The sequence below is a fragment of the Opisthocomus hoazin genome, chromosome 3 (assembly GCF_030867145.1).
Source record: "Opisthocomus hoazin isolate bOpiHoa1 chromosome 3, bOpiHoa1.hap1, whole genome shotgun sequence".
NCBI lineage: Eukaryota > Metazoa > Chordata > Aves > Opisthocomiformes > Opisthocomidae > Opisthocomus > Opisthocomus hoazin.
The window spans coordinates 58,044,759-58,070,866 of NC_134416.1; the positions used below are offsets into that span (position 1 = coordinate 58,044,759).

General features: G+C 49.3%; 1 protein-coding gene and 1 long non-coding RNA gene across 23 annotated transcripts in view; one reads left to right on the forward strand and one right to left on the reverse strand.

Annotated features, from left to right (window-relative positions):
• Window positions 1-26,108, reverse strand: part of EPB41L3 (erythrocyte membrane protein band 4.1 like 3) — a 150,953-nt gene that overhangs the window by 85,829 nt on the left and 39,016 nt on the right. For 4 of the 21 annotated variants that reach the window (XM_075416433.1, XM_075416436.1, XM_075416434.1 and 1 more), the window contains exon 1: window positions 13,329-13,525. The exons of 1 other annotated variant lie outside the window; for it this stretch is intronic. The gene's annotated coding sequence lies outside the window, so the exon portion shown is untranslated. Of the gene's footprint in view, window positions 1-12,159; window positions 12,335-12,532; window positions 12,670-13,328; window positions 13,533-26,108 lie in introns of those variants that run through there. 16 more of the 21 variants (XM_075416441.1, XM_075416438.1, XM_075416437.1 and 13 more) reach the window with 10 other exon arrangements.
• LOC142360860 (uncharacterized) lies at window positions 13,185-15,027 on the forward strand. Of its 2 annotated transcripts, XR_012763457.1 has the most exons (4): window positions 13,185-13,241; window positions 13,859-13,951; window positions 14,094-14,284; window positions 14,455-15,027. It is a non-coding gene; the product is annotated as an uncharacterized LOC142360860 (long non-coding RNA). The 2 variants fall into 2 exon arrangements; XR_012763456.1 differs by lacking the exon at window positions 14,455-15,027 and having other exon boundaries at window positions 14,094-14,430.

Consider the following 26,108-nt stretch of genomic DNA (forward strand, 5'->3'; position numbering starts at 1 on the left):
TACTACCCTTCAACATAAGAACAGCAACTGCACCAAGTCACTCTTGCACATCTGGTTTAAACACTCTCCAAAACAAAAAGGCTGGATTTTTGGTTTGGTTTTTGCAGGTTGGTGCTTTTTGTTGTTTTGATTGTTTTTGGGTGTTTGGTGTTTTTTGGTTTGGCTGGTTTTTTTTCAGAAGATAGTTCATTTCATCACTCTTTGCCCTCTCAGAGGATGGCCTCTGGTTACCGTACTGTGTCAGCAAGCAGATTTGTTAAGTCACGTATGCACCTAGCAAGCTTAAGTCTGGCACACATCCCTTCCAACTCCTCCTCATTCAAACAAAATTTATATAGTGAAAGATCTGTGCCATAGAAGAAGGAGGAAAAAAAAAAAAAACAACTATTTTCAGACCAGACTGAATGTACTTGAATGAAAAAAACCCTGAACTCAGCCCTGAGAAAAATGGCAGCAAGGGAAGACTGATTCAGCCGTACCACAGTATTGGCTGTAACTGTCCTAGCAGTCTGCACCGTCACTGATCTCAGCAGCGGTGCCTGATCAGTACAGCAGGATTTACAGGTACCCTAAGCAGATGCAGAATAATTTCCCAACCCAAAACTACGAGTGCACATCTGCAACCCGAGCTCCAGTGCGCTTACAAACCCCACGCTCAGCGGCACGGGCTTTCTAACTCGCTTTAATTCGCAGCTCTCGGCAGGCACAGGCAGCGTGCTGTCCGGGACCAGAGGAGCACGTGGACATCAGGTCCTCAGCCTGGAAGGTTTCAGTGTCTGGGCCTCCCTCTCCCAGGCCAATGCCCCTCGCCTAACGCAGACGCATGCTTCTCTCGGGGTTTATATTTATCCCTGGCCCAGGTGCCGTGTTCCAACAGCGAACACACGTTCACCCATGCCAAGGGCTCTGAAACAAAGGCAGGAATTTTCTTTCCCCTCTGCACACACCTCTCTGCATTCAAGCCGATAAAATGATTTCATACAAATCAGGTTCATGTGTCAAGGAACAAGCAACCTGGAGTTTCTGAATGTTCAAAGCCAGCGTACGTTTGGCCCTACATTTGTTTATGTTCTATATGTACTTTGCCTCCCTGAAGCCTACAGCAAACAGCTGTCATTAACATTCACCCCCTCTGCTAACACTTTCCTTAATCCCTAACTGACTTTCCAGCCTATAATTAAACTTTCCAGCTGCCGCACTCGGAGATGGCACCAATATCCATCATTTGTCTCTCAGCAGTCCTCAAAAAGCTTTTTCCAATTTTTCCAATTTCCAAGACCCTGGGCTAGGACCAAAGCCTCTTACACTTACAGGTTTAGGCTAAAAACCTTCCATTCACTTACAAATTGCCCCATCTTTCACTAGGGAAATTAAATGGCCAGGTAGTATTATCTTAATAATTAAACTAATGCATTTTTGTAGTGCCAACAGGTGGAGCGCAAAGAGCTTGAAAACTGACGGGTAGAAGCTGCAAATGCTTCCACGTTTTGCACGGAAAATACACCAGAAAGAACGGTATGTCCACCATCGCTTACAAAGCTGTTCAATCCAAGCCCAAAGTTTATAAACAGCAGCTCTGCAATGAAAGAATTAGGATTTGTAAAGACCTTCTGAATAAACGTAATGAAAAACCAACCATCTTACTTCAGATCGCAACAGTAAATTGGGGTTAGCACTTCAATCTTCAAAATCTCTTTTCCACATGCATGTAAATCATTGCACGAATTGTAGAGATGGTTGGCAATATTTCTGTCTGCTGCTGCTGTTACAGTGTTCAACAGGACTTGACATGGTATTAGAAAACTACTGGCTTCAGAGTTGAAGCAGGAAGGGAGAAGATGTCTGAAGCAAACGCTGCGTTTTCAGGTACCACGCCACAACACGAGCTGGGGGCACAGCTGCAGCGAGCAGCTCGGGGCAGGGCACACACCGCGGGCTCCAGCAGAACGACGATCCACGAGCCCTGCGGATCCAGGACAAGAAAACCCCACCAGACAGCCACAAACTCGCGTTACTTTCTGTGAGCCCCGAACGTCTGGGACGTCTGCTGAGCCTCCGAGTCCACAGAGCTCGCCCCAGATCCCAAACCCGAAGGCTGGGCAGCCACGCACGGCATCCTCAACCCCAGAGCTCTGCAATCCCAAAGGAACGCATCCATTTTCAGTTCTATCCTGCTGGCTGAGGTGAACAATTTAACATTACGGTTTTGGTGTTGCAAAATGCTTCAACCACTGCACGGGATTTAACCGCTGCTGTAAGGCTATTTTGATAGGCTACCAGAAAATTAATGATTTGGGTCTTGTCAAGTCTAGAAGCATCGCTGCTCAGCGAAGAGATCACACCAGACAGGTGCAAAAATTCAAAGCTTGGACAGCCATAGCTTGTTCCTAGGGGCAAGGCAAGAAAGGTCAACATTTTAAGTGGAAATTAATACGCTTTCAGTCCTCTCTATAGGTGAAACTTTCTTCCCTCCTGACGTTAAACACAGCATTTTGAAGGTGAGTTTTGAAGAGTGCAAGTGACACTCTTAAGCTTCATATAGGTATGCTGTGAGAGGGTAGGAGAACGCGAAAGCAGTGTTTCATTGAAAACTGTTTGTCATTTTTAATCACAGGGTAACTCTGCAAGAGGTGTGACTGATGCAATTTAAATTTTCACCTGACAAAGGGAATTATTAATCTCTGCGGCGCACACCACGCAGGCTCAAGCAGAGCCGTCAGTCAGCTGCCAGCCCTGGGAGCAAGCGCAGAGCATCCCCGAGACGGGGACGTGGCATCCCGCCGCAGCCCGGGGCAAACGAAGCTCTTTTCCCCGCACCCCTCACAGCCCGGAGGGGCTGGGACCTCGGTCCTTACCCCACCGCTTTACTTTCATCGGTTTTCCAAAGTGGGGGAGGACCTCAGGCAGCCCCACCGACGAGAAACGCTGTGGTTCGCAAGGAAGGCGACAGAGAAACGAAGCCGAGGGCTTTATTTGCACCTGGGAGGAGCAGTTCATTCCGGATCGGCAGCTCTGGCAGGCACCACCAAGGAGCTTGAGGAGCTTTTCACTCAGGCCTGAAGGAAAGCCTTACCTGTTACCAGCCACTGCTTCATTTCCCTACAGAAGGCAATAAATACTCCAAGCTGCCGCTCAGTTTTCAAGGAGTTGCCTTTTTCTAACAGAGCACACTTGTGCTGATGCCTTGCCACTGCAGTTCTGCACGATACCGTGCATTCTGCAGAGCTGCCATCTTCAGCGATGTTAAATACTACTCTCAGGTACCAATTCTGTATCTCTCTAATATTACTTCCTTCTCTCTAATATAACTTCCTTCTTATGCGTCTAACGAGAGTTCAGAAAGAAATGAAGTTCTAAAAAATTCCCGCAGAGTAACTTTAAAATGGGATTTCCATACACCACTTTCAGAATACTAAGTTTGAGGAGGTTATACAAGGTCTTGAAACAAAGGCCAAACGCCACCAGAAAGCAGGCTTCTCTGCTTGAGAATCTCAAGATGTTAGGCTTAAATTTGCCAACAGTCCAAGTGTGACTTCTGCTCAGCCCACTTCTCAAATAGTATGTTTTTAAGTCAGAAATAATTCCGTGCATCATGTAAACACTTATTCAGACTCTTGTTAGTGTTTGTGTTATGCTTTCTAAATTTCTGGACAGTTTCTTTCAGATTCGGCAACCAACATTTAATGAAGAAATATTTAACCACCAGTATTTTTTAAACAATGGCATGTAAGCAGAAATAATTGCTTTTCACATCTACTTTACAAAATCAAAATACAGCCAGGGGAAACCAGACACAAAACGCTCGCCTTCGGCTGAGCTAGTCCTGTTTAGAAAATGAGCAGACAATGCATTTCCTTGGCTGAGACCTTGACTTGTTTTGCCAAGCGCCGTCCTGCAGCGACTCTTCTTCTTGTAACATCCCAGGCGCAGAGGACACTACCAAGGCAAGGGACTCGCAGTTCTGTGGGTTAGAACAGCAACAGCCCTGGCATGCCGTAAAAGAAGGTAGAACGGCATTTTTAGTAAACTATGTAATGTAGCATGTAGCAAATGTATCTATTTATCCCTTTATAACTGCTTGGAAACTAAAGAATGACAGGTACCTTCTTAGTGCAATCTGTATCTTTATAACACGATGGCTTATTGCTGCATCACCTACTGCATGCCAGCAGCATTTTTTGACTTAAAAAAAAAATAGGCACAGCAAGATTTCTTACAAATTCTATGGAGATATTAGACACTTGTATCGATTTCCACAAACTGGTTAGAAGAAGGAAGCATAACTACACCGAGTGCATTCTTCAAAGCAACGTCACAGGATCAGAAGGTCACAGAGGACATCTTCTTTCATACCAGCTACCTTGCTTTTAGATAGAAGAAACACTGGTAAGAGCTAGGAAGTGGTGCTTTAGATGGTGGAGAATGCAGGACAAAAGCAAACAGCACAATGAAGTGCAATAACCAAACTGCTACCGGGTGAGGGGATTCAGAACAACAAAGGATGGGGGAAAATGCTACGACAACGTCCACACGCAGATTCAGTAAAAACAAAACTGGAGCTGCAGAGGAAGAGAGTCCAAAACCAGGCAGAGAGTTTACTTTGCTAGAGATGCTCCTGTTACAGAAGCTGCTGGCATCCTTCTGGCCAGTGTAACGCAGAAACTACAACCTCCTTGACGCTGTGGATAATCCAAAACCCACGCCATTTCCCCTCTACTGGCAAGAGACATCTTACGTCTGTTCCAACAGCAAAGCAGTGGGAAGTTGGTAAAAATTTCAAAAGAAGGAACTTTTTTTTTTTATCCTTCGGTTCTGCATCCTTAATTCAATCACTGTCCCCTCAGGCTGAGAAAAGGGACTGGCTTCACTGCTCAGCATTACCATGTCAGTAGCGAAGCTGCGAAGTACAATATTTATGATTTATATCTGATGTGAGTGTTAGGAAAATAGTTTGCGGTCCACACAATGAAGAACAAGTCAAGAAATCTGTGTCACACCACTAGCAAATGAGGATGAAACACTTTCAAACTTTAAACATGAAATTCTGGATGGTTTGGTTTGGCTTTGCAAGAACTCTGGTCAATGGGTACAGATTAGAAATAATAACCTCAGCATCTACACTTTCAAGAGAAAGGCGGCCTTTTCAGGTAACTTTAGCGATATCAGCATTTCACTATGAAAATAATCAATTGTGTGGCATACTTAGTTATGTGCAAATGCAAGCAGACACACAGTTTATGCAGACAGAAGGCTTAGTTGAATATATTTAAATATATTCATGAAGACAGTGAATGCTGTCTTTTCTCCCTGCCGTGGTTGTCCGGTGCTGGTGGAAGCACTGTCTGCTGGATCTTCTTCTCTGACCCATTAAAGCGGAAAGGGATTCCCAAGGTCGATACAAGTGAAGACAAATCAACTACTCTCTAGTTCCCAAGATCATAATTAAAGAGGGTGGCATGAGAAGTTGGGAGGGGTGATGGTTATCTTTTTTACTTTTTCCTAGATATCTACTACAGCACATACTATTTATTGTCATTATATACACATGTATAATCTACTTATAACACTGGTGGCATTGGGGGCAGGACTGAACACAGAATGCAAACCAGTGTCAACACCAGATCTAGACTGGCACAGAGCCTCTCCACAACCTCTGGCTGCTGCAGTGGAGAATTACCCACGCTTAGCACATTACCCCTGCAAGTAAGCGATCAAACCCCGGCAACATGCTGGCACAGTATTAAAGGACCCTCCTAACTGCCATGCCTCAAATTCCAGCTCTAAGTCTACTAAGAGAAAGCCTGCAAGGCTCTTTAATAAATCATATAAATCAGAGATGGAAATTAGGTCATCTTGCCCGCGTCTCCTATCCGCACCGTGAGTTTGCTACCCGTACGGCACTGCCGAGCGCTCTGTCTCGGCAACTCCTAAATGATTCAAGCGCCGAGGTTTCTCCCAATTCCCCGGGCAGGCTGTTACACAGCCCGGCGAACCTCGCCGTCCGTCCCACCTACCAGCCTCATCCTCTCCACTCCAGCTTTGCCTCTGTCCCACTTTGTTCTGTTCCTGTTTGTATCTCCCTCCAACTCCCCCAAAATCTGCTCTTGATGCTACCACAACCACCATCCGGCAAAAACTGTTGCTCAGGAAACGTTCTTCTGCCTCTCCTGTAATCCCACTGTAGTGTGCTGCTATTTTTAGGAGAAAAAGGAGGTGGTAAGGGAATGAAAGGCTGCCAGCTCCAGCTGCACAAGAATAGTGCTCCAGTACGTGGAAACTACATTACAGTGTTTCCCTTAAAGCACATATAATTAACCAAAACTTTCAGTCTTCTGGAATGATCCAAAAGAGAGAGGCAGAAGGAATGGAAAAGACAAATTCCAAGGTAAAAAAACCCCACCATCTCACTTCACCTTTCAACCCCATAGCTGGGCCTCTCCTTCCAGGGTTGTTACCAGGGTTTTACATCGGTGTTTGCCTAGCAAGACACATGGTTAAACCAGCCACATCCTGCCATCGAAGATCATAGAATCATAGAATGGTAAGGGTTGGAAGGGACCTTAAAGATCATCTAGTTCCAATCCCCCTCCCATGAGCAGGGACACCTTCCACTAGACCAGGTTGCTCACAGCTCCATCCAGCCTGCTCTTGAACACTGCCAGGGAGGGGGCAGTCACAGCTTCTCTGGGCAGCCTCACCACCCTCATGGTGAAGAATTTATTCCTAATACCTAATCTAAATCTGCCCTCTTTTAGTTTACAGCCATTCCCCCTTGTCCTATCATCACACACCCTTGTGAAAAGTCCCTCTCCATCCTTCCTGTAGGCCCACTTCAGGCACTGGAAGGCTGATAGAAGGTCACTCCGGAGCCTTCTCTTCTCCAGGCTGAACAGCCCCAACTCCCTCAGCCTGTCCTTGTAGGAGAGGTACTCCAGCCCTCAGATCATCTTTGTGGCCCTCCTCTGGACCTGCTCCAACACATCCATGTCCTTCTCACGTTGGGGGCTCCAGAGCTGGACGCAGGACTCCAGGTGAGGTCTCACGAGAGCAGAGTGGAGGGGCAGAATCAGTTCCCTCGACCTGCTGGCCACACTTCTCTTGATGCAGCCCAGGATATGGTTGGCTTTCTGGGCTGCAAGCGCACATTGCTGGCTCATGCTGAGCTTCTCATCCACCAGAACCCCCAAGTCCTTCTCCTCAGGGCTGCTCTCGAGCCACTCTCCGTCCAGCCTGTACTTATGTTTGGGATTACCCTGACCCACGTGCAGGATCTTGCACTTGGCCTTGTTGAACTTCACGCGGTTCACGCAGGCCCACCTCTCCAGCCTGTCAGAGTCCCTCTGGATGGCATCCCTTCCCTCCAGCGTGTCAACCACACCACACAGCTTGGCGTCGTCGGCAAACTTGCTGAGGGTGCACTCAGTCCCACTGTCCATGTCACCGACAAAGATGATCAGTTAAGAAACCTGCTTACAACAAGAGTCCCTCATGTGGGAGCAAGACCTGTGTTCTACTCCTGCTTCGAGACAAGGCGACATGTTGACCTCCAAAAAGGCAGCTGCCCATCACCCTTCCCAACCTCCCTGGCCAGCGCCGGTTCCAGATACCCTGTGCAAAGGGCTCTGTGCAACCAGTGCCTGGCCTACCAAGACCATCTGGCTAAACCAAAAAGACTCTCCTTTGCCGAGAGTGCACTTTTACACCTCACTCGCCATCTTTGCCTCTACCAAACCTCCTGTTTACTGATATGTAAGGTTAAGAACCGCTAGGTACAAACCAGAGGTACTAGGTTTCTTGCTGCGAGTAACTCCCGTGGGCAAGTGGCAGTGTTTCTCTCTGTATAGAGGCGTATGTCCGTCTACGGACTCCAGCCCAGCTGCAGGGTGCCCACAGCAACCACGTTGTGCTGGGGAGCAGAGGGACTGAGCACCACCCGCCCCAACCCTTGCCCTGCAACAGCCGCAGTTTCACTGAAAGAAAACAGCAAGGAATTTGGCAGACCTGGTGAAGTGATCATCTCCAGGGTCCTTGGAGAGATTACAGCTTCCCGACCTAAGCTACGGTTTGCTAAAGTCGGATTTTGACACCTCTACCTCAACCGAATCACGCCTTGCTTCACAGGCAGGCTTACCCATTTCTGTGGGAAGGCTGGCAGATAAAGACACTCCCCGACGCGAGTCAGGGTGCAAGAACAGGTCTCTCAGTTAGCATAAACATATGTTTCCTAGGTCTGGAAGAGCTTTTTTTTTTCCTCTTCACAGCCTGTTTGCCTTTGCTGGCTTATTAAACAAGATTTTATTTGCAGCCAGTATGTCCTAGGAAACCAGGAGGTGTTACACACAATTGCCCTCAGATTCATAAAGAATAAACAAGGTAGACTCCGCCATCAGGGACTCCTCCTGCTCCACCGCCACCAGCAATGCCATCCGCTCCTCCGGCGATGTGGAGAGCGCTGAGCCACTGCCAGGGGTGAAGCTCTGAGGACAAGGAGCGCAGAGGGATGATCCCAATCTGGGAGCGGCAAAGGGGGGCAGGCGCTCGGCCACCTCCGTGGGTGATGGGAAGGATGGACAGTGTCAGAGGCTCCTGCCTGAAGGAAGAGGCACCCAGCCAGCGACTGCAGCCGGGGAAGGGGATGTGCAGTGGCAGCGACAGGCAAGAGCCCGGCTCGGGGAGCAGGACACAGCTAAAGAGAAGACCAAAACCACAGGAGGAAGTGTGCGGCTCGCTCCGGTCTGACACGGGCCGGAGACGGGTGTTTTCCCTTCCTCGCTCCCATGAACATCTCACCATCCACCAAGAGGGCTCCAAGCAAGAGCCCACCAGGGTCAGCTGCTCCCACCTCAAATATACCCCCCCTCACTACCTGCAGCCCACCTGGGAACAAAATCCAGCCCCTCTTTTAGGAAAAAGGCTGCAGTAAAAGCCAAGCAATAGACACACGCTACACCTTCATAGTTCAGATTTTAACACAGCCCGAAAACAGAAACATCAACTGTTTTTTCCACTCCGTGCAGGAGCCTTCTTCTCCCACCTCTAACTCATTACAGCAGTGCTATGACTTTTCCCTTCTGTCACATTTGTCAGCAAACACACGTTTCATACAAATACACACACGTGAGCAGGTATCCAAAACTGTATCCTGCTTTTTTCTCTTTACACTCCCCCCGCCTTCCCGAAATATTTCTTTATATTCACATATGCTTTCCATTTACTCTAGCCCTTTACCCCCCTACATGTGCGCCGAGTCCCCGGTTTCCACATTCTTCTTTAACCCTCTAAAGACTTTTCGCAGTGGGATCAAACATCTGGTGGGTGATCTTCATGCAGATCTCAGTACTTCTTTTGTTTCTCAGCTTGCCAACGGATCAGTTTTGATAGCTAGTGAAGGCACTGAAAGGGGTTCTCTGCCTGTGGCACACAAAGTATTTCCAAGAGCTACAAAGCACAGGGTAAAAATTTAAGGGGTGTACGTAAAACAGGGTGGGTTTTTTCCCCTTTTATTTGTTACTTCTGTGTACTTCTTAAACTTTTATTTATGCATTACTTTCATGTACTGCATCCCACAGGGTGCAAACAGATTCGTAAATGATTTAGAAGATTATAAAAATTTCCTTTTTGCTTTTATCCGCTTTATTCAAGAACAACTAGCCCTGATGATACAATCAAAGACCGAGTAAAAAGTTAAGATTTCATTTTCCTCCAGAGACAAAAAGCTGACAATTACTCAAATTTTACTACATCAATTACTCAGGAAGGGTGTAGGAGATACAGAGCTTGCTGTCTGTACAGCACATTGTCTTAGATTAACTCAGTTGTCCCAAATACTGACCCATTTCTGCTTTTCCACAGATACTTAGTCCTCAGCAATCCTCCCGAGTTTCCTCTGCTCCGATGCTAATAGAGACAACGATCGAGACTGGCAGGGGCAGGCGCAAAGAGCCCGCAGGATTTCTCCTGCACTACCTGTGCTGTTCATTTTAAGAAATGGAGATCTTTCCAAAGCAAACAAGCATTTCTCTGGGCCTTTCTAGCCAGCTAATGTGAGAGGAAGTCCTATGTGTCCATACACACATTTAGGCTTGGACCATTCCCCAACTGTCAGAAATGGCTAATACTGGAGATCAAAAATTAAGAGAAACCTGTGATAAAACCTAGCTAATCCATCACCTTTTCAGTAGTTCATCTCTTTTAAAGGCTTCCTTTACGGTACTGGTCCAAACTACTTAGCGATGCTTATTTAAGTCTATTTCTGGGTAACACTCTTTTACGTACTCTGTAACTTTTGTACCAAATAAAAACAATCCACCATGACCCTTCGGAATAAACGTGTTTTCAGCTTGATTTTCAGCTTAGTTGACAGCAATCACATTTTTCAGTTATAGGCATGCATTCATTTTCACTTGATTAGAGAGAAATTACGTTTGAACAAACGCTGCAGTCCTATTTCCAGTTAAAAATATAAGATGCTAAACCACAACACCCGATGGCCATGCTATACACACTGCAAAAGCACAATCCTGCAGACTCACAACAGCCCCTCCTGCACAGACTCTTTGTTTTCAAAGCCCAACACCCACTGAACGTGCCCTGAACATACACAGATTCTCGTCCAAGTATGTATTTCAACGTGAAAAAGTCACATGGTTATTAATGCTTTCATGTTGAAAACGCTGTAGCTCGAGAGATAAAGCTGATGCTTTATCTCATGAGAAACAAGTATTCTTTTATAACAGCTTATAAATGGTTTGATGTTTTCCCCAAGACAACAAGCAGTCCTTTACTGGTACGTGAAATTTCCACGAAACAAGCCTGAATGTCACCCGCCGTGAATAACACATTTAACACATTTCAAGAACTTTCCGTTAACTCAAGATCATGCCTGAAATACCAAGAAGTGACATCTCACATATTTAAAAAACATCACCATGCGTAGACCCCAAGGAATTCACAAGCATTGCACCAAACAACAAATCTTACAAATGTAGCTGTGAGCATGCTACTTGTGGGTCAAACCCACTACCAGTGCCTGTATTATCCATAAAAACCTCCGAAAGAAAAACCTGTGAACAGCAGTTCTTTTTCATCAAAGAGTAAAATATTCAGCAGGTTTCCGCTACAGATGAAAAAAAAAAAAAAAAAGACAGACAGACCTCACCCTGTTTAATTCAGAAATTATGTAAGTTGTAGCTTCACCTTCACTTGCTCCTTCTCGGAAGAGGGAATCAAACCCCAACTCACATTAGCCCTCTCGGGCTCTGCGGCAGTTCCCCAGCAGTCAGACCCAGCCCTGCCCTGCGAGCAGACGCCAAGGCGGAGGTGGGGGGGGCTGGGGATAGTGCCACACCCTGCGCCCCCCCGCCTCCCCTTCATCCTCATCCTCATCCTCCTCGGCGAATCCTGCCCGCCGCAGAATCAGGCTCCCACAGGGCGAGCTCCCGACAGACGGGGCAGCCGTCGGGGAGCAAAGGCCGCCAGTCGCCTCATTAACGGGGGACGCGACCGCACGCAATTAGTCCGGGAGATGCCCGGGCTGTACCGCTCCGACTCAATAAAGCCAGCATATTCTGCACGCTTCCCAGCGTGTCTCACGGCCTCTGCCGCAGCGAGCGGGTCTGCAGCATGCCGACGGCTCCAGGAGCCGTCCTGCGCAGCCAGCGCCGTACCGAACGCATGCCCTGCGGCTCGCGTCCTGACACGGTGTTCTGGGGCTCTCTTCTCCCCTCGTCGCGATGCAGGTCTCATCCCCGCCTCGGAGCTGAAAGTTTCCGACCCCAGGAGACCGGCGCAGCAGTACTCGCCCACGCTGGATCACGCCTGCACAGCACGCAGAGGAGCAGCCAGGCCCGCGGACGCAACCGCATCAGAGATGCGGCAGGAGCATCTCGACCTTTTAACGCTCTATGGAAGGGACCGTTCTCCACAGGTTCAGAGGAAAAGCAGACGCTCGAGCGCAGCTGGCCAGGCTCTACTGGTCAGAAACTCACATATTTTGCTTATTTTCTTGTTTTCTATGAGATTTAACTACACTTGTTTTCCTTATGCAAATCTCTCAGCTTTCTCTGGACACAGGCAAGTGCTGACAACACTAAAAGTCAAACAAGACAGACATCGCTCAGGTCACCACGCTGCACAGAGACAGACGCACGTGGGACACACCGAATCCGGAGCTTTTTCCCGGCAAGCAGGCCTCTGGCTTACAATCATTTTGACAGAAAAGACTTCAAATCCTCGCAGCCACTTTCCCTTCGGCTCGCAAGCGACGCACACCTCGAGCTGAGGCTTCCGACCCCCGAGCCCAAGTGGTGAACCGCATCCAGAGCGACAGCCGCCTTCACCCAGCGCGCCAGCCCCCGGAGAAATTAAGAGAAAAAAGAATAAAAATGAAGAGACCGCAGGCTGGCTGTGTTTCGCTGCTTGTGACGACCACAGGAGTTTTCAAGCTCCTCGGTCCGCGTGATAAAGTTTTTCCCAACTTTGAATGAAAAATAATAAACCCCCCCAAAAAAGGCAAAAAGCGCTTCTTTCCCACCTCGGGTCACCCCGTGGGGGGGGGGGGGGGCACCCCCGCGTTCGCGGCTCCCCTCTCCCCACAGACCCGGCCGAGCCCCGCCACTTCCCCGCCGCGGCCACGCGTGGAGCCGGCCCCACGCCTGATGCCTCCCCCGGGGGGCCCCGGCCCGGCGGCTCCGGCCCCGGCGGGGCCCCTCGGTGCGGCGGGGCCGCTGCCACTGCGGCGGGCCGGGGCGGCGATGTGCTCCGTGGGTAACCACACCCGCCGCATTGCAGAACCCACGGGGGGGCGCGGAGGGACACAACCCCCCCCTCCCCTCGCAAGGAGAGGAAGGGCCGGCGGGGCCCGGCTCCCCCCGCAGCCCCCCCCCAGGTGAGCGGGGCAGCGGGGGGGGTGGGGGGTGCGCCCTGCCAAGCCAGACCCCCTCCACCCCGTGCTTCTGCCGCCCACAGAAGTTCCCCACAGAAATGCGTGCCGCCCTAAAAAAATTAAAATCGCTCCCCCCCGCCCCCGTCCTCCCCCGGCACAGCTGCGGCAGGAGCGGCCGTGCCCGCGTTACCCCTGCCCCTCCCCCCCCGCCGGGCCGCAGCGAGCGGTGCCCCCTGCAGAGCGGGGAGGGCGGCGGGGACTCTGCGGGGGGCACCCCTCGCTATGTGTGTGTGTGTGTGTGTCCCCGGCATCCCGGCCTCACGCATACGCCGGCTTAAAAATGGCTCCTACGAATGAGGTTCGTATATATATAAATACGTATATCTTAAAAAAAAAAGGGGGGGGGGGTGCAATCTGCCCGTGCCTCCCCCCCCCCAGGGCTTACCCTCCGCTCTCCCTTGCCGGGAGGGCGCAGCGGGGGCGGGGGGAGGTACCGCGGCGGCGGCACCGGGGCTGCTCCTCCCGCCGGCACCGGGGCGCGGGGCTGCTCCTCCCGGCGGCGGCACTGGGGCTGCTCCTCCTCCTCCTCCTCCCGCCGGCACCGGGGCTGCTCCTCCCGGCAGCGGCCACGCGTCAGCGGCGGAGCCCGGCTCTGCCCAGAGCGAGCCTCCGCCGCTCCCCAGCAAATCAGGACTGCGGAGGCTCCTCCGGAGAGAGGGAGGGAGGGAGGGAAAAGGGGGAGGGAGGGGGGTTTAAAAAAACAAAAAGCCGAGGAGAACGGCAGAAGCTGGATGCCGGCGGGTCCTTGGGGCCCTCCCGCGCCCCCCCCCCGCAAGGCCTGCTGCCGGGGGGCGGCCAGCCGGGCTCACGTCGGGGAAGGACCCCCGTGCCCCTGCCCGGCCCCGGGGTCCCCCACCTGCGTCCGGAGGGATCCGGGCGGTTTTTCGGCTCGGCTGAATGAATTCTTCCGTGCAGGCAGATGCCTTTCGGCTGCTGCGGTCGCAATCGTGGCGCAGCGATGGCGAGACTCCCTGCGGACTTCACACCAGCGAGCTGGGTGCCGGCAAGGTCTGGCTTTGATTCACCGGGGGTGGTGGTGTGATTTTGCTGGTGGGGGTGCGTGTGGGTGTGTGTACACCAGCCTTTTCGATTTCAATTTCCCGTGACAAACCACACGTGCTTAAAATCTGGACCCTGTTTCACTCAACAGCATCACCGAAACAGAGGTCCCGCCACACATCGGCTCCTGATCTGGAAGGGCAACACAAAACTGAACACGACTTTCGAGTGTTCACCGCGATGCAGACCACAGCACGCCCCATGTCAGAAAGCATCGGACATCCCCAGCGCCTGCAGAAGCCCTTGGGGAGGGGACGATCCCACTCTCACCGTTTAATTCTGGTAAATGCGCAGCTCCTCTCGGAGCGCGTAACCGAGCTCTCCACCAGCCACAGGCGATGCGATGAGCTGTGGGATGGGGGACTGTGCCTCACCACGGCGCTCAGAGGCACTGCCCCTTCCCTTCTCGGGGGGGATGGGGACCAGAAGCACCCGAACTTGCTCTTTTCCAGGGGAGGAACCGGCAATGGGGCGATGGCTGGCTGCGGGAGGGCCGCAGACCGACACGCTGGCATGCTGCACCTTCAACCCTGCTGCAACACGGCGGGAAAATTAAGGTTATTCTCCCTTTAGATAGTGCTCTTTGAAGAGCTCTCAAAAATGATAAGATACAAATTATATTTGGGCCTCCGGCACGAATCGGGGAAGATGCCCTTTAATTAGCAGCATCTCTGGGGGATTTAAGCAGGGAAGAGGTTTTGACAGTAGGCAGCGGACGCCCCATGTCTCAGATCCGCACAACTGCGCGGCTCTGGATTTTATGTGGAATCACAGCAAGAAACAGGCACGCTCGCACCCCTCCCCTGCTGCGCGGGAGTGCCCTTTAGCAGACCTGCCACGCCATAACACCTGTGAAAAGGAGAGAGACTTCAGAAGGAAAACGCGTGCCGTCAACTAAGAGAGGGCATACCTCTAGGCACGCAGTTGAAATAAGAAGACTTGTGTGCTCTCCTCCACCAGGAGCTCTGGAAGTCATCATGAATCACACAGGAATGGGCTTGACAGCTCAGACGCATGTTAGAGTTAACAAGGTTTGATTTAAAAAAATAAAAGGGAGAAGAACTGAGTTGGTTTGGATCAAATCGGGTCTCAAAAGCAAGCTAGGAGACTTAAGAAATATTATTGGAGAAACAATGCAAGATTTACCAGCCTGTTGCAGGGGAAGGTGTTGGCACTGCCTTTCAGCAGAGCTGCTCCGCTGGAGCGTCCGCGTGGCGCGGCAGCACGCGTCGTCCTTGAGCAGTACCGCCGGCGGGTTTGCCCCACGGTCGCAATACGCGCCATGATCCCTTCTGTGGATGTACTGCATACGTAACAGCATCTTTCATCTGAGGATCCAGAGGGCTTTCAGCACATTGATTTAACCTCAAAACATCAAGTGGTATTAACAGGCTGTTCCTACAAGCAGGAAATCTTTGCAACAGACAGGAGGTAGCGGGTACCTCTGGGTTACCGCTATGGGCCTAAGCTTCAGAGTTCTCAACACTCACAGTATTTTTGTTGTTTTTTTTTTTTTTTCCATTTTCAAATGTATTTTCTAACTCTGAAGTGGGTTAGTTGGCCAGCCTGCCCTGCCTTCTGTCCGATGGGAGCTCCATGGAAGTTTAGTTTTCCATGAATCAGCAGTTTTAAATTATAATTAAAAAAAAAAAGTTCTTCCAGTAATTTATAGCAAGCCCAAATCCATACTCTTCTCACACAGGTGGGGAATGCGAATGATCCCCCTGTGCTTCACTGGAGTTATCCCAGTATCCATTTACATGAATGAAAGAAAGCTCAGATGACCAGTCTAGGCAGTGCTAGAAGAGTCTCTGATCTCCCGCCTTGCTACGGGACAATAGTTTCATTTTTGCTATTTTCTTGCCTTTCTGGAGGTGGTGCTTCAGACCTGGATGCCAAGAGCAAATGAGTTCAATGGTCCCATTTGAGTCTGAGTCCGTCTCGCCTCCGACACACCAGCCTTGGTGCAGCCCAAGGAGGTCCTTCCTCGCCTCCACGGAATGCCCGCTGGCAGCCAGGCACACAGCCCCTGCTGCCTGCCGTGGAAAAGTTTTTAAGTCCCATGTTCTGCTCGTGTAAAACCAGCATCATCTTGGGCGGGATTGCACACGCTCCTGGTCACCCTGACCACGCAGCCTTTGGACTCTTCACACCCTGCGTGCCGCTACCCACGTACCATCTCCTCCCCATTTCTGTGACTGCAGCAAACCTCTCCCAGCCTGCTCCTGCCCGGTCATCCCCTTTCCTCTTCCCACATCCAGTGTGCTCCACACTGCATCCCCATTCAGCCCCTTCTCCCCCTCCCTCCGTTACCACCATACCTCTCAGCCTCCCAACCCTCTAGTCCTCCTATGCCCTTACAAGAGATATCTCTTCAGCTTCATCCCCTCCAAGGCAGCTTCCGTCACCCCCCACCCCCCCCGCCCTTTTTTTTGTAAGGGTTGGAAGGGACCTTAAAGATCATCTAGTTCCAAACCCCCTGCCATGAGCAGGGACATCTTCCACTAGACCAGGTTGCTCACAGCTCCATCGTGCCTGGTCTTGAACACTGCCAGGGAGGGGGCAGTCACAGCTTCTCTGGGCAGCCTGTGCCAGGGCCTCACCACCCTCATGGTGAAGAATTTATTCCTAATACCTAATCTAAATCTGCCCTCTTTTAGTTTACAGCCATTCCCCCTTGTCCTGTCACTACACACCCTTGTGAAAAGTCCCTCTCCATCCTTCCTGTAGGCCCACTTCAGGCACGGAAGGCTGATATAAGGTCACTCCGGAGCCTTCTCTTCTCCAGGCTGAACAGCCCAAACTCCCTCAGCCTGTCCTTGTAGGAGAGGTACTCCAGCCCTCAGATCATCTTTGTGGCCCTCCTCTGGACCCACTCCAACACATCCATGTGCTTCTTATGTTGGCGGCTCCAGAGCTGGATGCAGGACTCCAGGTGGGGGTCTCACGAGAGCAGAGTGGAGGGGCAGAATCAGCTCCCTCAACCTGCTGGCCACACTTCTCTTGATGCAGCCCAGGATATGGTTGGCTTTCTGGGCTGCAAGCGCACATTGCTGGCTCATGTTGAGCTTCTCATCCACCAGAACCCCCAAGTCCTTCTCCTCAGGGCTGCTCTCGAGCCACTCTCCGTCCAGCCTGTACTTATGTTTGGGATTACCCTGACCCACGTGCAGGACCTTGCACTTGGCCTTGTTGAACTTCCCCTTGTGCCATACACCTTTCTTGCATTTTTTTCCCCCAGGGCTAGGATCCTCCTTCTCCTACCCATGCAAGGAGCTGGATGGACATCCCGCTTGCTTCTGTGCTGGTCTAGAAGCCAGGCTGCTCCCAGCACCCCATCCTTCGGGGATGCCGACACCCAACTGTATGAGCAACAGTCACCCAGGAGATTGACACGAGGCTGGGGAAATGGGTAAAACATGCAGCCAGCTCTGCCCTCCATACCCTTTTCCACCCGTCCATCACTTTCTGTTTCCCAGTTTCTCCCCTTCAGTGAACACATGCAACTTTCTTGGAAAAGCCCTGCAAAGGGAGGGAGGAAAGAAAGGAGCTGTTCCTGGCATGAAAAGCCAAGGAACAATAAAGGTAAAGACAGCCTCTGACATGAAGCAGGTAAATTAGAGGTGGGGAAGGAAAAGGTGCCAGCACACGCACCCCCCTTCCACATGGGGTACCAGCCAGAGGAGGGCAGCCCTAAGGAAAACGGGCCCGCGCAGAATATTTAGCCATGACAAGGGCCATTTTTTTTTTTTTTGAGAGGAGAGGGGAATGGGGAGACATGTGGTCTCTGCCAGGAAAGGATGAATAGGCAACCCTGGAAGAGCAGGGACAAGGATTATTGCCCAGCCCTGGGAACTGCTGCCTAAAACATTCTTGTGATTCCCTAATTGATTGGACATGGCATTCAAAACAGCACATTACAGAAAAGCAAGACACAAAAAACGCTATCAAGCTCAGCAAAAGGCCGCCTCAAGCCCAGCCAACGATGAATTAGCTGGGTATAGCACTTCAAAAATGGCAAGTACTGTAAAAGTAGTAGCATTATTACAGCATTATTAAGAAGATATTTCTTAGCAGACAGGAGCTTGGCACTGTCTGTCTAGACGAGTAGATGGGTTTGGAGTCGAACTGATTTTTTTTTTTTTTATTACCGTATCCACTTCAATTTATTAAAAGCAAACTGTTATGCCCATGACTCATGCAGCTTAGCTTTCTGCACGGCAATGAAACAGAATTCTCATAATTAAGGGCGATTGCTGTGAGACAGCAGATGAAGGTAAGATTTAGAAATCAGACCAGATTTTCTATTTCTGTCTTCCCTCACTTGCAAACATAATGCCCACAGACCTCTAATCGGCCGATATTACCGTTGCCTTCAAACACATGAGAAGTAAACTTTCAGGTGAGCTATCCCTCAGTGCAACTCCAGTGACACAGCACGTCAGATTTATTCTTGACATGGGTTTATTTACCTTAGTGCAGGGATTTATTTGTCTGTTGTTTGAAGTAAGTCTCGCTCCCCCTGTCAGTGCCAAATCCATCCCAGTTTTAAGACTACTGAAGGAACAATCAGTAAATTTGGCCCCAGTGCTTCTGCAGCTGAAATCGTGCCTATAGAAGATTTACTGCAATTAATTCAGCACTGCCCTTTGCCACTTTCATATCTGTAGCTACTTTCCAACTGAGAGCATTAACTGCATTATCAAGCGATTACGTCCTGTTGCAGTTCTGCAGCCCCCATAAGGAGCCAAAGGTAACCAAAGTTTTATGGATCTAAACTGGTCTGGGATGTACCTGAGGCTGTGCCCAAAACAGATAAGAATCAGTTTTCAGATAGAGTAATAAACTGAAGCTTTTTATCTCAGTAGCGTTTTAATTTTTAATCTATTTTGCCTATGCATAATCATTAATATGGTTTAACTGTACTCTGATTTCATATATGCTGACTATAGGGAACAAAGTATAGAAGATATGCAATACACAGTTAGCACAAATTTATTTTAAGTAGGGTTCCTAAACAGCCTAACAATGAGGGAGGCAAGGACAACTCTCATTTTCTATTGGCAACTCCAGGACTGAGAGCCTCCTAGATGGTGAACGCCTCTACCAAGGCCTACACGGGCCCTTGTCCTTTACTGGGGCACTCTCTGTTGACTCCATCTATTTCAGCCCATGAAACTCTGGCTTTTGGCCCTCATTCCCGCAGGGCCTGCTGTTTTTCTCTACATGTAGGGTGTTAAAGCAGGTATTTTCCTTCCCTCTTCTCCATACCATTAAACCCGGTCTTGCATTTTAGTTACAAAACCAGCTTTACCCCTTCTATGTCTTCTTTTCATGAAGCATCTAACTCAGAGGAGGATTTAAGCAGGAGTTTACCTTGCACATAAGTTAAAGTCTCACTGCCTCAAAGGACAATCAATGCTTATATTTATTAAGTACCATAAGAAATAGAAATGCCATTCTGAATCATAACTGCCTTCTGCAAATCTCTTTTTAAGACACCTCCTCCTCACGACACCTATAATAGAACGACTCTCGGTGGCCAGTTGAATGGGCACAGCCCCCAGCTGCTTTTATAACATTTGTCCTTGTAAGCTGCAAGATTTACCAGGGAAGGAAGGCACTTGAACGAGCGTTTGCATAGCACCCAACACAGTTCACCTCCCATCTTAATGAAGGTTAATAGCAGTTAAGGGAATGCTAGTAGGTTCTTGTTTAAAGTACAGCGAACAACCATACTTCTCATAATACTAAAGTGTTACTACGAAAAGGTGAGAAGTCTTGCTCAAGAACGAATGCCTTCATCCTATGTCTATGTTGCATTACAGTTATGCATGATAAGATGTCACAGGTTGTTTTCTTTTCTTTTCTTTAATGGTTAAAAGATTACTTTAGTGCCAAGGATTCTTTACAATTAAAACATTTCTTGCCCGGCCTGTCTGAAGAAGAATTTTAGGTACCTTAGCTATCTTTCCTGCCAAACTATCCCTCTCCAATTTATTCTCTCAGACTGCCAGAAGAGTAGAAAACCCAGCTCTGGTGTTTGACAATAAGTACACTCACAGAAAGGGAAAGGGCTAGTGTTTTTGATCTACCAAATATGCTCATTGAAGAAAACAACAAGAAAGCAAAACCCCAAAATATACAGCGCAATTTCTCCGTCTCAAGTTAGAGAAGTGCACGTTTGTTCCCAGTACACCACCTCCTCTTGCTCTTACTTCTTTCCTTGCACAATATTTTAACAGCCAGCAGAAACGGCAGCTCTTCACAATCCACGGACACAGGTCTGTGTCCAGACTGTGCCTGGCTGCTCCAAGCCCACCTCGCCAGACGTAGCCCTCGCTCCTCGCACCCTGTCTCCATCCTGGCAGCCAGCTGAAGGTCTGCATTACCAACAGGAGAAGAGTCTCCATCGTTCCCTCTGCTTCCTGGCTGCTCCTTCCCACCTCCATCCTTCCCCCCCTTCACCAAGCCACTACAAGCATTTATTAAGGCCACAGGAAGAAGCAGGCAAACCATCTGCTGTGGTTTTGCCTCCATTTGCAACAAAGAACCACGCAGTTACTCCTCACTCCTTCCCCCTCCCTGGTGGGATGGGGAGAAGAATCAGAAGGAAAAAGGCAAAAACCTCATGGGTCGGGATGAGAACAGTTTAACGGAATGGCAAAGGGAGAAGAAAACCACAATAATACTGATAAAAAGCATATACAACATGCAGTGTTCTCACCACCCGATGCTCAGCTTGCTCCTGAGTAGCAAAAACGCGCTGCTTCAGCCAGCTCCTCACTTAAATACTGAGCATGATGTCACATGGTATAGAACATTCCCTCTGATTGGCTGTTTGGGTCAGCCCAGCCAGCTGCTTGTGAAAATTAACTCTAGCCCAGCTGAACCCAGGATTATCTACCCTTATTCTATACCATCTATGTCACACCCAGGGTCCACACTTAACCATCACTTCTTCTGGTTTTATATGTATATACATACACACACACAAATATCATTTCCTTTGTTTACAGACCATCCCTCTAACATGTCCATTGAGTTCGTTTAGTGTGTGACGTTGGGCTCCATCTGTTGCAACAGTCTTTCAGGGCAGGAGAGCTGATGTATGGTGATAGGCGGTCGCATGCTTGCGTCCGGAGCTCGCGGCTGGTGTATCTGGTGCGGCCCATGCCCACAATCTGCAGGTTGAAGCTGTTAATCTTGATGAAGTTGTTGGGTGCCAGTTGTTGAAGCCAGGTCCAGTCCCATCACCACTGTGCTTTGCTAGGTTTTATCAAAGTTCATCTTCTGTTAGTTTGGGTGATTCTGACTGTAATATCCTTTATATAACAACTAAGGTAGTGATAACAGACAGTGACAGGGTCATTTAGCAGTTGACAACATACAACTTCATTTTATTGACTCTTCTCGCCCAAAATCAAATCCCTGTGAGGTACACATCGGACTTCCCCATCCTTTTGCATTACCCACTGGGTGCACCCAGGTCCTTGAGCAAAAACCACCCCATGGACAGGTTTACCTTTGCCCGAGGCAGGACTAACCCAAACTGTCTTCCCTAACATATTCCTCATGTGCACTACGGGGACTTTATCCAGTTTTGACTGGGCAGGGCCAGCCCGGTTGGTGGATCCTCTGGTGTTAACCAACCCGGTGGCCTTGCTAAATGAGTATCCCAGTTTTTGGAAGTCCCACCCCCCATTGCCCTCAAAGTGGTTTTTAGCAGCCCATTGTACAGTTCGATCTTTCCAGAGGCTGGTACGTGGTAGGGGATGTGGTACACCCACTCAATGCCGTGTTCTTTGGCCCAGGTGTCTATAAGGCTGTTATGAAAATGAGTCCCGTTGTCCAACTCAATTCTTTCGGGGGTGCCATGTCGCCATAGGACTTGCTTTTCAAGACCCAGGATGGTATTCCAGGCGGTGGCATGGGGCACAGGGTAAGTTTCCAGCCATCCGGTGGTGGCCTCCACCATTGTGAGCACATAGCGCTTGCCTTGGCGGGTTTGTGGCAGTGTGATATAGTCAATCTGCCAAGCCTCCCCATATTTACATTTTAGCCATCATCCTCCATACCACTGAGGCTTTACCCACTTGGCTTGCTTGATTGCAGCACCTGTTTCACATTCATGGATAACCTGTGCGATGGTGTCCATGGTCAAGTCCACCCCTCGGTCATGAGCTCATCTATATGTCGCATCTCTTCCTTGATGGCCTGAGGTGTCATGGGCCCACCGAGCCGTAAACAATTCACCCTTATGTTGCCAGTCCAAATCCACCTAAGCCTCTTCAATCTTGGCAGCCTGATCCACCTGCTGGTTGTTTTGATGTTCCTCAGTGGTCTGACTCTTGGGTACATTGGCATCCACATGACATACTTTTACAACCAGCTTCTCTAGCCAGGCAGAAATATCTTGCCACAATGGGGCAGCCCAGATAGGTTTGCCTCTGCGCTGCCAGTTCTTCTTCCATTGCTGCAGCCACCCCCAGAAGGTACTGGCCACCTTTCTTAATTAGCAACTCATCGTGTAGGACCCCATACAGCCACCTTGCACCTTCGATGCTTTCCCATGATAAGACCCTTCCGCAAACAGGGTGCACTGCTTCTCATTTGCTGGTAGTTTATTATACAGTGGAGCCTCTTCAGCACGCGTCGCCTCCTTCTCTAGTGACATTCCTTTGCCTTCTGGCCAGTCCATGATGACCTCCAGAATTCCTGGGCGACTGGGGTTTCCCATTCAGGCCCACTGTGTAATCAGCATGACCCACTTACTCCACGTTAGCATCGGTGGCATGATGCGTAGAGGGGACCCTCTCTTTGAACATCCAGCCCAGGACCGGCAATCGTGGTGCTAGGAGGAGCTGTGCTTCAGTGCCGACCACTTCTGAAACAGCTCGAATGCTTTCATATGCTGCCAGAATCTCTTTTTCAGAGCGAGTATAGCGGGCCTCGGATCCTTTGTATTCCTGGCTCCAGAACCCCAGGGGTCAACCTCGAGTCTCCCCTGGTGCTTTCTGCCAGAGACTCCAGGTTGGGCCGTTCTCCCCGGCTGTGGTGTAGAGCACGTTCTGAACATCTTGTCCTGTCCGGTCTGGTCCAAGGGCTATGGCATGAACTATTTCTTGTTTAATTTGTTCAAAGGCTTGTCGTTGCTCAGGGTCCCACTCCAAAATTGTTCTTCTTCTGGGTCATTTGATAGAGAGAACTTACAATCTGGCTGTAATTTGACATGTGCATCCTCCAAAAACCCACACCACCTAAGAAGGCCTGTGCTTCCTTTTTGCTGGTTGGTGGAGACATAGCTGCTATTTTATTGATCACATCCATTGGGATCTGATGATGCCCATGGATGGTGGGGTTGGCCACCAGCCTTTGTTTACGTGAGCCACTGCTCAAAATGACAGCCCTAACCTTCAGCCCCCGCCCGACCAGGCTCCCAGGGACCCATCTGCCTCCGCGCACTGCCAGGAGCTCCTCCACCTTACGCTTGCAGCGGCTCAGACACTGTCAACATGCATTACCTTTTAAAAACATGCTCTAATTCAGTTCACAGTTAAAGTCTCACATTCATTTGATGGGACACTGCCAGTAAAACCGAGCTGAAGGTAGTGAGGAGAAACCTATCCCTTCCCTCTGCTTCAACAGCTTACTCCCCCTGCAACTCACCTCTGACTGTCAGTACTCATGAAGAAAAATCAGGGGGCACCCATCCAGGCTCTTTGTGTCCTTCCCGTGGCAAAATACACTCACCTACCTTAAAGGCAGGTGCCCTGTGTGCACCTAGCATATTGTCTACTGGGACAAAAAAGCAGCTGAGACTCACAGTCCACTGGTTTCTTTCTAACTGAAATGCAGCTAATTGCTAACGGGACGCATACCTGCAAAACAGCCTGGGGGACAGGGGTTTGTGTCTACAAAGAGTAATCCACTTCATAGCACAAAAAATGTTACTGTCACATTAAAAGAGAAGAAAAACCCCATCATCTTCAACTCACAGCTTTCACAAGCTAAACAAATAGCACTCTCCCACATGACAAATGATGTATATTTGTGTCCTAGGCACTGAAAAATAGCCAAGAAAGGCATCTCAGCCTGTCACCCTTTTGAAAAGCTTTTCACACTTGGCAAATAACCAGTATCACGAACATCCTCTCACAGTGCAAATGTTTAATTTACCACACATCCCCTGAACCGATAATTTTAGGACCAGGTTTGCTTGGTTGCCCCCGGGTTGCTCCCAGTCAGCCTGTGTGCAAACATCTGCCCAGCTGCTCCCGGAGAGACGCACGCAGAGCCCAAAGTTGCCAAGCAACATCCTCAATGCCTTAAGCATCGGGCCAACTCGCTGGCTTTAAAAAAGTTACGCGGAAAAAAGGCCAATAGGAGAGCCCAAGCTTACGTAAGGACCCTGCATTTAGAAGAGGTGCCCTACCTCTTTCCCAGAAAATTTCCGGGCGCACAATTTGTTCTTGGTATTAAAATAAATGTAGCAATTCCTGTCATGGCCTCTGAGAAAAGGAAACAAGTTGTGTGCTAGAGCTCCCAAGGTTGAAACCAAAATCTAAACAAAGATTCAGCTTGAAAAATCTATTTTCTGGGTGAAAACAGACAAAGTGTGCTGCTTTCCCGTCCCTTTCCCAGATCAAGCAACAAGCAAACATTGACTCAGTGTATCTGGGGGCCAACGCAGTGCCACTGGGGACAGTCAAAGGTAAGCACATCTCAGTGGTTACAAGAGAAACATATAAGTAATGTATTTACAAAAAGCCTGTGAACCAAAGACAACCAGGCTGCGTTCTCCCCCACATTTGAACTCATTTTGCTCAAGTGTCAGTCCAATTTCCAAGGTCCTCTTTAATATGCCAATGAGGGCAGCCAAACACCCACACTTTTCAAGGTTTTAACGCTAGCTCCCCTCCCATCATAAAGTAACAAACAGAAACAGCCAGGACGGGAATCTCTGTCGCAAGATAAAATCACATTAATAGCATCAGGGCTTACAAAGACCGCCGGTCCTCCGTCTCCCAGCTTGCCTGCCAGACTCTGATGAGACCACAGCGACTGATCGCATCAGTTTGTGCTTTGGTATCTTGACCCATGAAGCTGCTTAGGAAAAATTTGCAATTGCCCTTGCACCTCTCAACACGTATCTTGAGCTACTGGTGTTCTTAAAAAAAGTAACCAGAGCTCACAGCATTTGGCATTTCACTGATGCTTGAGATGCCAGGCAAGTGCAATAAGGCTGTAAAAGCAGCATTTTCACTTTAAGACTTTGTTTTCTCCTGACACGACACACGACCGCAGAAATAACGAAAGCCACAAATATTTTCTTAAAGGAAAAACATGGTGGCACTGGTACTAAGCATTGCATTTACAAAATATGCAGCACACAGTTGTTTCCTTCACAATTCTCTTAGTTTGGAATAAAATGTACCAAAATCCTTCAACTCCAACTTCGGTATCGAACCCATTTCTGGAGGTTTGGGCCATTTTACTGCTTTTTGTACAGCAGCTAATCCATAGTCTAAGAGTTATTTTAAATGGAAGAATGAAATTAAAAATAAAACTCAGCAAGCCAGATAAATGAACTCATAAAGCAGCCTTCAGAGGGTTCGGGTGACTTCGCCAAGTTACTCTCCTATGTTCCTTTGACATTTCAGGGAGAAAAGTTGGAAAGAGGAAAATAAAGTATGGGAAAGGTACTGTTCCTAAGGTTTTATTACTGCTCCTTGTCCTCTACACTCCATCCTTGCCACCACCAAGCCCAGCACTTCGAATACAGAATCATAGAAAGTTTTGGGTTGGAAGGGACCCCTAGAGGTCATCTAGTCCAACCCCCCTGCAGCGAGCAGGGGCACCGATAACTAGATCAGGTTGCTCAGAGCCCTGTCCAAGCTGGCCTTGAATGTTTCCAGGGATGGGGCCTCCACTACCTCTCTGGGCAACCCGTTCCAGTGTTTAACCACCCTCATTCTAAAGAATTTCTTCCTTATATCTAGCCTAAACCTACCCTGTTTTAGTTTAAACCCATTACCCCTCGTCCTGTCACTGCTGTCTCTACTAAAAAGATTGTCCCCATCTTTCCTATAGGCTCCCTTTAAGT